Below are 10206 nucleotides of genomic sequence, written 5' to 3' on the forward strand. Positions count from 1 at the left end.
TTAAATAGACTCGAACATTATGTTAGCATTAGTGGAATAGCACTAGCATGGTTTAAATCATACTTATCAGACCGTTATCAGTTTGTAGCAGTAAATGAAGAGATGTCTTATCAATCACAAGTTCAGTATGGAGTACCACAAGTAGGGCTGGGTACCGAGTCTCGATACTTTTTAGGTACCGACCGAATTGCCTCGATACTATCGAGTATCGAAAAATGACTATCAAAAAACTATCAACGCGCATACTTATGAGACGCGAGCACACACACACACACACAAACTCTCCGCGCACATATTCATATGAGACGCGAGCACACACACATAATACCTTAAAGATGTGGAAAAGTCGATCAAAAGTGTGTGTACATTTCGATTTCTCCAGGCTCGATGCCAACAGCGCACAATGCAGTATTTGCGGTAAAATTGCTGCAAAGACCGATATCTTACCACGACAAATATGATGAAGACCTTGACAGTGCACAGAGTAAACATAAGAGCAGAAAGTTGCCCCGTCTTCGACTGGTAAATGAAGAGATACCTTGTTGATCACTCTTGTAATGGAAATTTAACATTTAGATGTGTTCTTTTACTTTTAGATGTGTACAACTTTTATTAATGTTGAAGATTCATGTTTACTCATAAGCATTTAAAGGAATATAATCATATAAGCAAAAGCACATTATTAAAGATATATAACCAAGCTTTTAGAAATGTATAAGTTAAGACAAACTTGCAGGAACGAAATGTTCTCTGGGTCATGTGAAATGTGACAATATGTGTGTGCGCAGTTTTGATCAGGAGTTAAGATCAGCAGCTAAAAACTGGAAACTTTGAGACATGAGATCATGAGCTAAGACCTCTCCCTTTAAGGTAACAAAGGTTTTTTTACACAGGGTGTGTTAGGGTATATAACCTTGGCGAAAGGGACTAGCCTTCGCCTTCTCATGTCAGATGCTCTCTGTGTGAGAATGCCATGGGCCTTCTCATATCAGACGCTGTCTGTGTGGGAACGTCTTATTTCATGCATGAAATAAAATACTTTGTTTAATCTTTTGAGAATCGACTTTGTCTCCTTTGTTAGGGGGTGTAACAGTTATAAGACCCGAGACTATGATGAAAGAAGGACCAGGAGTCGTGGAGTTCAATCAAAAGGATAACAATTTACTGAAGAATAGTTTGCAGTTCCATCGGTAGAGCGAGCGTCAAAGTCTCACGAGGAGGTCGCAAGCAAACTCTACCTTACACAAAATAATACACCAATTATACCATTTTGCAAGGGCAAGCATCGCATCATCATACATCTGATTGGCTAAGAGAACATAAAACCCTAAACAATTTCACACGTGTGAGCAGATATAGATGCCCATCTCCATTAGTTAGGATAGCTGTCGCCAATCCTTAGATTTAGGTCAGTTTTGACCTTGCAGGTTAGAACCGAGCGCCGATGAGGCTGAGCGTTGTGTCCCAAATGCCTACGTAGAAAGTCAAACGCACACACACAGAACACCACCAAATAACATCGCCAAGGCCGAAGAGTGCTTGAGCTTCGTATTATCAGTTAGCCAAAACATAGCTCCTCAGGAAGAAAGGCAGAGAAATGGCATTGCTCTCAAGAGAAAATATATAATTTCACATGCACAAAAAAATATAGAAATGATTATGTGATAATGCATATATATATTTGATTATTGATTTGTATAAAAGTAATGTAAGCATTCAAAAGGATATAGAATGAAACGTATATATAACTGACTGAAGAGACAAGGGATTTTGACCAACCCTTCACCTTCATCCAGGTTTTAATATCGATAATTTCCACGATACTCTGCAGTGTTAATATTGCAATAAATAATAACCTACTGAATGTACACTGCCGTTCAAAAATGTGTTGGTTAGTCAGAATTTTTTTTCAGTAAGGATGCATTAAAGTTATCAAAGGTGACATTAAAACATGTGTAATGTTACAAAATATTTCGTTTTTAAATAAATGCTTTTTTTTTTGAATGTTTTATTCATCAAAGAATCATGAAAAAATGTATCATAGTTTCCAAAATATTAAGCAGCAAACTGTTTTCATATTTCTGAAGGGTCATGTGACACTGACGTAATGATTTTGAAAATTCAGCTTTGACATCACAGGAATGAATTACATTTTAAAATATATTAAAATAAGATTTTAAATTGTAAAAGTTTTACTGTATTTTTTTATTTTAAATTCAGCTTTGGTGAGCATAAGCTCTTTTAAAACATTTTTTGTTCCTTTGTGCTTTTTTTGTTCCTTTGTGCACTGGCCAAGGAGCATGAGTCAAACTGAAAAAATAAAACCAAAGTTTTTCTGAGGTAATGCGTTATGTAATCTTGTTAAAATGTATTTCATAAAATTGGTATCGAAAAAAGTATCGTTAGGAACCGGTATCGAAACTGAGGTATTGAAATTGGCACCGGATCGAAAGATTTTGAACAATACCCAGCCCTAACCACAAGGCTCAGTACTAGGACCGCTGCTGTTCACTATGTACATGCTACCATTAGGAGATATCATTAGGAAACATGGAATTAGCTTTCACTGTTATGCCGACGATACTCAGCTGTATATTTCTTCAAAACCTAACGAAACCTACCAATTCACAAAATTAACGGAATGCATAGCTGATATAAAAAATTGGATGATCTCATTGAGTCTCATTGAGTTTAATTCATGCATTTATAGTTCGAGTGTTTTAAGTATTTGATGCAAGTTTAGCACTGCTGCAGTTCACGGTGTTGACTATTAGGGACAAGAAAATTTATGTCAAATACGAATGACGTTTTAGTCATTAATGACCGTATGAGTGAGTTTAATTTGTTGCTTGATCGATCGTTAATCTAGTAAATTATTTAACCCACTGAATACTGCTGTGGTAATATAAAAACACTCTCCCAACAGCATACTGATTCTTTTGAGCCTTTAATTTCTAGTCAAATTAAAATGATATAGTTGTATCACTTGTGATGATATTTAGTATAGATATGGCCAGACGTCCAGTCAACCAATAACATTACAGCGACAGCCCAGCGCCCACAAGCGACTTCACAGTACAGAGACTAGCGACATACAGCGACAAAATCGCTGCCGGTGTGAATGGGGCTTAACACTTGATGGCTGCTCTGTTAAGTCTTCGTCGCCGGTTAGGAACCTGGGTGTGCTCTTTGATACCAATCTTTCATTTGAAAGTCACGTGTCTAGTATCTGTAAAACCGCAATTTTCCATCTTAAAAATATATCTAAATTACGTCATATGCTCTCATTGACAAATGCGGAACAATTAGTTAATGCGTTCATGACCTCAAGGCTAGATTATTGTAATGCTCTACTGGGTGGTTGCCCTGCACGCTTAAACAAACTACAGCTGGTCCAAAACGCAGCCGCTCGAGTTCTTACCAGAACCAGGAAGTATGACCATATTAGCCCCGTTCTGTCAACACTGCATTGGCTGCCTATTAAACATCGTATACATTTTAAAATATTGCTGATTACTTACAAAGCACTAAATGGTTTAGCTCCGCAGTACTTGAGCGAGCTCTTAAAGGAGAACTCCGGTCAATTTTAACATTGAGCTCAATTTTTAGTAAATTTGGAGTGCTGTCAATACAGAGAACAACGACAAAAATCGGTGTTGCCTACACTGTTTTATCCTATTTTTAAAATTTGCACCCTATTGACTTGAATGGGGCAAGTTTTAAACCTGCTTTTATCCTCTTAACATATTTGATGTGTCATTACAAGTGCCCAGCCATGTTGAGTGATTCCTTAAGAGTGAACACGAGTGAATCTGACTGCAGTAGATGTGAAAGATATGAATAAAAATGATGTTATATCAGCCAGCGCAAATACCTGTATTTAGTTCCTGTTTTCGTTGGAAGTCCAAAGTAGTCGATTGTCGAGTTCACGCGCATAGGTTTAGTTGCTATGATCGCGCGCGTGAACTCGACAATCGACTACTTTGGACTTCCACCGAAAACAGGAACTAAATACAGGTATTTGCGCTGGCTGATATAACATCATTTTTATTCATATCTTTCACATCTACTGCAGTCAGATTCACTCGTGTTCACTCTTAAGGAATCACTCAACATGGCTGGGCACTTGTAATGACACATCAAATATGTTAAGAGGATAAAAGCAGGTTTAAAACTTGCCCCATTCAAGTCAATAGGGTGCAAATTTTAAAAATAGGATAAAACAGTGTAGGCAACACCGATTTTTGTCGTTGTTCTCTGTATTGACAGCACTCCAAATTTACTAAAAATTGAGCTCAATGTTAAAATTGACCGGAGTTCTCCTTTAACGCATTATAGTCCTTCACGTCTACTGCCATCTCAAAATTCCGGCCAGTTAATAATACCTAGAATATCAAAATCGACTGCTGGCGGTAAATCCTTTTCCTATTTAGCACCAAAACTCTGGAACAGTCTTCCTAACATTGTCCGGGAAGCAGACACACTCTGTCAGTTCAAATCTAGACTAAAAACACATCTCTTCGGCCTAGCATACACATAACACATTATAGACTTCTATAACTCAATGTTAGGCGGCATAGATTAGGTCAGCCGGAACTGGGAACACTTCCCTTAAAGGTGCCATGTGTAAAAATTGAGGTAAAAATATCCCAAAAATGAGCTACACACTTCAAAAGAATGAGAAGAAATAAGGGTGATGATGTCATTAAAAAAATTTCAAGTTATAGTGCTGCAGAGATATCAACCTTAATTAGCATTAGCATTACTAGCCACGGCCCGACAGGTGTCGTAATACCAGTTTCGGCCATGGGAGGCGGTATGCGGGCAACATAACCACCAGCCAACCTGCAATACACGAAGAACTCGCACGGCTTGTGGGCGTACTTGAACCTGATGTCAATCGTGTGGAAAGTACAGCCCACTACTTCATTTCAATTCAGGGAAGAGAGCGGAAGGATGATAGATAGCGCGGGGGACGGCGAGCGAACTGCAGCGCATAGCCCTGTTTTACAACGTTCAGCACCCATTCTGACACGCCCGGGATCGCTTCCCATGCTTTCGCACGCATAGCTAGGGGCAGAATGGTCTCCGTGTTCTGACCGCCGCACTGCGCGAGTTCGAGAAACTGAAACGGAGGTATCAGCGCGGCGCGCGCGCCCTCGTTGTCTGAATATTGCTGCTCGCTGACGACAGCAGCCGCTGTTTCACATTCAATGACTCGGTCGCTTAGGACGGAGAACAACTTGTGTGGCGCGAACAGGTCATTTGTAGCCTACTGTATCTTTCAACAGTGTTCGTGTTTGTTTTACTATAGTAGAGATGATCGGTTCACGTGCGCTGTCTGATGTTGACCAATGATGTTGACAGAATGCTGTCTGTCAAATTAATTTAATTCAAACAATGTGTATATACAACTCAAAATGTAATATGAACATATTCACTGGTAAAGGTGAAGGAGTAGCTTGAAGATGTCATGTTTCGATTCTGACTCCTGTATAAGTTCACTGCAAAAGAGAATGTTGTTTGCTGGGTTTACAGCTGCAAAGACGACAATTATACAGAATTGGTTTACCCCGCACATGTGTGCAAAAACATTGGATTCATAGTCTCCATAAAATAGTGACTTGTGAATGTACAACAGCACGAATTAACAAGGCTAAACCTAGAACCATTGATGCATGGCAATGTTTTTCTTCCAACATATTGGACTATATAAAGGAATGACTACATAAAGATGTTTTTTATTTTATTTTATTTTTTATATTATATATTTTTTTATTACTTTTTTTATGTATTTTTATTTATTTATTTACTTTTCCTCTCTCATATTGTTAAATTATGGATAATATGTCTGTTGCTCCCCCTTCCCTGTCTGTTTTTTTTAATGTATGATATTTCTAAAGACAATAAAAAGTTGATCACAAAACAAAAAAGATGTCATGTTTCAAAATCACTTGACATCACCCAACGTTCCTCTGGAGGCAAAACGTCCTCTATTAGGCTTCGGCTATGGCTCTAGGGTTGTTGTGAAGGTAGGGGCGGAGCATAGAGACTATGCCTTTATCGTCTGTTACTCTAGAGTAGACCAATTCACTTTATGGAGGTATTACTGCCCCCATCTGGTGTGGAATGTGGAGTATGACTTGATTTTTTTTGCCAGACATTACACATGGCACCTTTAAATCCTCATGCACTCGTTACATCATAAGAAGAATGGCATCTACGCTAATTTTAGTGTCTTTGTTTATCCCGAGGTTTTCCCGCAGCCTGCCGGATCCAGGCCGTATCCAGATCTGAGGAAGGACCTTCGCCTGGACCCGATGACAACGCAGTGCTGAAGTGCCAACTAGCCTCTCCCTATGGAGGATCCCTTTACCACTCTACAGATAAAGCATTGTGGAAATTTTGCGCATCTCCCCCGTAGTGATAAAATAAAATAAAATTCGGTATCAAATTTTATAGGCAGGACAAGTAGTTTGTTTAGGCTTGGTTTGTAGAGAATTACAAACATGCGCACATGTATTCATTTCAAACGCACATAACTATAGAATTAATTCTTGATGCGCACGTGAACGCCATCAGTGTTTCTCACAGGTTCACGTTTAAAGTCTGTGTAGAGAGAACAGTGTCGTCTTAGCGGCCCCTAATTTAATAACAAATTATCCTTTTGACGGAAGTGAATCAATCAAAACTAACTTTAGCTGGAAAATAACATTATTCAAGAACCGCTATAAAGCCAAAACAATCTATTACCTTACATTATCTGTTTATCTCTGTAAAGCAGCTTTGAAACAATCTACATTGTTAAAAGCGCTATATAAATGAAGATGACTTGACACCAGAAACACAAGCTCAAGTGAATAACCCTGTGAGAAATAACACAAGCGTTTAGCATTCAAGTGGAGTGGATTGTTTATTATTATTATTTGTTATATGTTAAATAGAGCATCTCTTAAAATTTTTACATCAGGGCAATTTCTACTGCATGAGAATAATCTCAATCCATTTTCACACAAACTGTAGCATTGACTGTATTCATCAACCCTGTTACCAAAGTTACTGTGAGAAGAATCTCTAGAACTATGAATAACTTGTATGATATTTGACAATCATCATCAATATAAAAATGTCTCAAACCTCCCTTTACTGACCATTTGTTGAAGAAAACCCAGAACATTCTGCACCATTTCATAGTGTAACTGTTTATCTAAATGTGATGAAGTGCTTGAATGTTTCTAACATGAATGTTCTTCAACATCATGAATGAATGAAGAATAAACACCAACCTCTTTGTTCTTCAGGATCTTCAGTGTGTTTCATTCTGCAGGGTTCTGGATCACTCGTGTTCTCACTGTCCTCTTTAATAAACTCAGTCTCTGCAGATTTCAGCTCTTCCTGATGCTTTCATGCTCGTCTCCACTTGTAGCTGATGGGGATTTACAGCATTTATTGGAGAATTACTGTGGGAGGAGCTTCACTGATGATGTGATTGCAGTGGGAGGAGCTTCACTGATGATGTGACTGCAGTGGGAGGAGCTTCACTGATGATGAATTCCAGAGTTTGAGGAGCTGATCTGCCAAAATCAAAAGTATAAATTACGGAGTTTGTTTTTATAATAAACGACACTTCTAAGTGTAGCTGGCGCGGTCTGCACTTCGCCGACTACTGCGTTGTGTTCTGGTGCACTGATGACAGGACACTGACGATCTTCAATCAGAATCAGTCTCTCTCAGTCAAGAAGAATGCAGACTCAGTATTTAATCGCATTCAAAAATCAGAAAAATTACCATGAAAAATTAACATATCGCATTAGGCTTGTGTATATAATGTGTAGGCTATGTGTCATATTGCGTGTTATTTCTGTTATTAACTATAGGTAATAACGTTAATGTTTTAGGGGGGGTTGGGTTGGGGGAGGGGGAGGGGGGGGGGTAAAAAAAACTTAACTACAATGTACTCACACAAAAAAACAGATTTATTGACAAATAAACCAATAGGACAATAATACATACATCAAAGAAAAGAAAAAAAAAGAAAATACATTGTATTGTAGAGCAAAAACTAATTTCCCCTTGTAGTGGCGGTTTTATGATATTCATTGATCTTTAGTAAAATATAGATGATTCAAAGAATGTCACATGTGTGACTCTCACTTGTTAGTGTGAGAAGATTCTGTTTATGTACCTGGGAAGGCAGAAGGGAGAGACACTCCAGAGAACAGACGAACGAGGACCTCTGACCTAGATGTCAGAAGGCCATTTGATGCAGGGGGGGGCTTAGTGACGAATCTAAACTAGTGTTATGGCTTCCTTGTCTATGGAAAACCACTGGATGGAAAACTACTGTGGGAGGAGGGCTCTGAAGAAGAAGACCTTGAATCTTAGATAAAAGCTGGTTCAGTCTGTCTGGGGGTGTGTCACTCTTCTGCACAGGGTAACAGCTGTGTATTAGACTGCTCCTTCTTGCAAGAATAAATACTTTTAATTTCATAATTTGACTCTGAGTCTCCCTTACGCAGTGATGTTTGTTTGATGAATTTTTGTCACAACAATTTGGTGTCAGAATAGTGGGATTCCTTGGACGATGCCTCCTGGACCTGAGATCGGACGGTGTTTGGCCACCTGGACTGAGTAAGTTCCAGCTCTACCTCGTAAACTTGAGAGAGAGAGGCCGGCCGATGTCAGAGCCCCGGGGGGGTCGACCACTGGAATCAAAGAACTCAGGTGGCTCCGAACAACACATCTCTGGGTAAGGTATAATTCAATTAAGTTTAATTGGGGGAAGAGTGAAATTGAACCATATTGGCTGAGAACTGTTTTCTGTGGTACGTAATCTGAAATTAATTGAGATCTACGTACAGATCAAGATATTTCAAACAGATACGAGGAAAATAATCTGAAATTAATTGAGGTCTGTGACAGAACAAGATATTTCAAGCAGATAAATAATCTGGAATTAATTGAGAACTGTGACAGACCAAGACATTTCATACAGATAGGTACCTGGAAATTAATTGTTCCACCACGGAGCAAATTATTTTTGGGTGCTGAGGCTAATTAGGGGGAGCCAAGAAAGTCGTAACAGATTTTTTTGGTAAACCGTAATTAGGAGGACACTAATAGTGCGAACCCAACCGACTTGGGTTAAAAGAAAAGATCGGGTTTGTTTCAGAGACGTCTGACAAATAAAGAGAACGCGCGCAAAGGAAAATCCACAGAAGACAGTGAAACAGCCAAAGTATGGGGATGTTTTAAAAGCAAGCTTGCGAAATTTGGTACACCGGTGTTTTGTCAAATGAGATAGAAATTAAGGGCAGAAATGTATGATATTGAGAAACAAGATTAAAGACGGTGCGGGAATCAGTTGAACAGAGCAGTGAGAAACAGAGGTTGTTGTGTCTGCGTTCAACGTGTGTAAAAGTGTGAAAAGACAATGAGTTGTTGGCTTGAAGCAGATAAAAGAGAACGGAATCAATGTAGAATGTATTTCCATATAGTAAGATTGAATATAACTGATAAAAGGGTTTTTATTTTTCATCCATTAGATGGATGCATGACATTAGATGTCAGAAGATTTTTTTTGTAACAAAGGTTGATCCTCTTTGTGAAGGATTGAGATTTGAGTAATATGATATTTTGGTTTCTGTAAAAACAGTAAGTAGGATAAGTGGGACAGAGACAGTAATGATAATACTTGTTGAATCTGCAGACTAACCATTTTGAGAAGAAAACAACTGTAGAAAATGTATGTTATGAAAATAACATTTCTGATAAAAGTTATGGAACTATTTATGAACGCCTGTTAAGTCAGATTAAGAAATGGTATGAAAAGTGAGGTTCAGATTAAAAATAATAATGATAAGGTATTGAGTATGATTAACAGGGATTAACATGATTTAAGATAATGAATGTTTCATTAAGCAAAATGGGGAACAATTCTATATTTTAGTGGTAAAATAAAGAGTGAAATTATGTTTATTTTTGGTTTGACAACCATTATCTTTTGAACCTAAAGACTCCAGCTATGCTGGGAGTACAGCAACAGCGCGTGCTTATTCAGCCCGGCTTCTGGGTGTTAAATGTGTACTTGCTATTGTAATCAGTGTTGTTGATGATAATAGCGAATTAGAGAAATGTAAAGACAGATTTTGAAATTCAATAATGTAAAATGTCGGATATTTTGTTGATATTAAGTCATTGAGAAAA

The sequence above is a fragment of the Phoxinus phoxinus genome, assembly GCF_949152265.1.
Source record: "Phoxinus phoxinus genome assembly, chromosome: 1".
In the NCBI taxonomy this organism is placed as follows: Eukaryota; Metazoa; Chordata; class Actinopteri; order Cypriniformes; family Leuciscidae; genus Phoxinus; species Phoxinus phoxinus.